Below are 2,447 nucleotides of genomic sequence, written 5' to 3'. Positions count from 1 at the left end.
TATGCTCTAACAGCTAAGAATAAGAATCATGTCCGATACGCCTCATGAAATAAAACACTTGTCATTTTACCCACATGTTGTATTGTGATGTGTACGACGAATAGTTTTATTATAAAAGGTCAAATTATTGAGCTTGAACAAAAAGGAGGTACCTTGAAATTACTCAAAATAAGCTCCCTCACTCCCCCTATTGCCGCAAAGGCAAACCAGTCACTCAAGCAAACGCTCAGGCACATTAAGTCCTGAGTAATCAAAAATCGCACCAACACAAGGCTGAAATGAATTTGTGCGTAATATTTGTGCTTCCGTCAGGAGTCTGAATTCATTTGACACAGACCTGTTCAGATTTAGCCTATAGAACATTTTCTCAAAATACTATGTGAAATAGACAATGAAGTTTGCTACATCTTTTCTTGTCAAACACCTCCATAGCATTTTTCTGAAAACACACGATTCACAGGCTTCATGACTGACCATCATAAAATGACAACTTAATCAAATATGACCAATAGAAGTAGGCCTATAAAATCACGCAACCAGTGAATTATCAACCGCGACATTAGTTTCAGTTGTGCTGCTGCTACCTGGCTGAAGATGGCATCACAACAGATAAAGGAAGTTAATCGACAGCAAAGTGTTTGGCAAACAGTAAATGACCTATATTAGGGGTATACAGAGAGCCAAGTGAAATAGGGATCTGTGATGAGGAAGGATGCCTGCAGTGGGTGGGAAGAGGAAACAAAAGCGCCATTTTGATGAGAGATTAGTTTGATTAGTCCACAGCTGTGGCCATTGAGAGAAACTGAAGGAATGATGAGGGAACCGATGCACTAATAACACAGCTGTTAAGCATTTGTGCATAAAAATAATCTGGCTCTAACACGGTGGTTTTCAACCTTTTTGTCCCCAAGGCCCCCATCGTCCACAACAATAGCTACACAGTAAAATCTCCAGTGTTGAAATCCTGGTGTTAAGGACTTTTAGAGTAAAGTGTTAATTTTCTGGTGTTGAATTTCAAGGGATTAACACTGCTAGTGTAAACCACACTCTCTGGCTGGTGAAAATATGTGGAGATGGGAAACAACGAAAGTAAGTGTTTTCTAATTCACATAGCCAATATATTTTATAACACATTGATTCAAAGCGATATTTAAATGTTCTGCGCGATTAAACGGTCGAAATTCTTTTCAAAGACGACATCATCTTTGAAACACGGAGCTGACGAGGAGGAGGCTTGTAGCTAACGTTAACAGGGAAACACCTAAAGTAAGTATTTTTAACATAATTTACCACATGAATTTCATGCCATTATATTGTTTTGTAACGATATTTATGTGATGTGCGCGCCTAAACCTCTCACAGTCTAGGTCCTGCATCTTCTTTGACTCGTGACCTGCTTGTGACGCATTTCAAAAAGCAATGCAGAGTGCAGACACGGAGTTTGCTTTTAACAATAAAAACACCGATTAAGTAAGTGTTTAACTCATTTACTATACGTGTTTTATAATATTATATTGTTTATGACGATATGTGTGATGTGCAAATATCATAAAGGATTTATCCTAAAACTATCTTTTACTCTCGTCTGCCAGCAGACCTAACGTTAACGTATAAAACAGAAGAACAACTCCACAAACTGCGGACCAACAATGCACGTGGAATTTGCACTTTATTTCCTTATTTGGAGGACCAATCTTTTTAGAAGGGGTAAGCAAATTGCAATTATTTCAAATTAAATATTGATGCAAAATGTATTTATCAGATTAACTTTTGGTTGATATTTGGAGATGCTTTAATGTTTAAATGTATTGATTTTTACAATTTGTGTTTGCTAGGAGCATTTCTATGATGCACTATGATTTCTATGAAGTGACTAAGGGTACCAGGCTTGGTGTTTAAAGACTGTACAGACAAGAACCTGGTGATGGAAAGAGAACAGATAAGTTAACATATGAGAGAATCATGGGCACAAACAAAAAATAATCATAGCTTGGTTGTTATTTGGTATAGCTAGATTTTCTTTGTTTCATAACACTCATTTTGAATTTGTCCAGTCAAATTAATTTACAAAAGTAAATCTAGTATACATATATATATATATATATATATATATATATATATATATATATATATATATATATATATATATATATATATATATATATATATATATACTTAAAATAAGATTTCGAACCAATGGTTTTCATGATTTGACAAGGAGATGTTTTCTTGCTGTTTAATTTTAGACTCAACTGATTGGAAAATCTCTGCCCATCACCTGCCCCCAACATACAAAGCCACAAGACGGGAACACCGATCCTTCCGGAATCTGACGGCTGACAATTTAGTGAGATTTCTTAAGGTGCGTGTCTTTATTTTTTCTTAAAGTGTTAGTTCACCCACAAATGGAAATTCTGTTATTAATTACTCACCCTCATGTCTTTCCA

At 35.6% G+C, this 2,447-nt stretch overlaps 1 long non-coding RNA gene across 2 annotated transcripts; it reads left to right on the top strand.

The window, feature by feature from the left end:
* The first annotated feature begins 920 nt into the window (after positions 1-920).
* LOC148998401 (uncharacterized) lies at positions 921-2,102 on the top strand. 2 transcript variants are annotated; one of them, XR_016155293.1, is made up of 5 exons: positions 921-1,089; positions 1,194-1,266; positions 1,363-1,470; positions 1,593-1,707; positions 1,836-2,102. It is a non-coding gene; the product is annotated as an uncharacterized LOC148998401 (long non-coding RNA). The 2 variants fall into 2 exon arrangements; XR_016155290.1 differs by lacking the exon at positions 921-1,089 and having other exon boundaries at positions 1,096-1,266.
* The last annotated feature ends 345 nt before the right edge of the window (positions 2,103-2,447 follow it).

The sequence above is a fragment of the Pimephales promelas genome, chromosome 1 (assembly GCF_988280905.1).
Source record: "Pimephales promelas chromosome 1, fPimPro1.hap1.1, whole genome shotgun sequence".
Taxonomy (NCBI): Eukaryota; Metazoa; Chordata; class Actinopteri; order Cypriniformes; family Leuciscidae; genus Pimephales; species Pimephales promelas.
The sequence above is the reverse complement of the archived record's forward strand: the minus strand, read 5'-3'. Positions and strand labels throughout refer to the sequence as shown.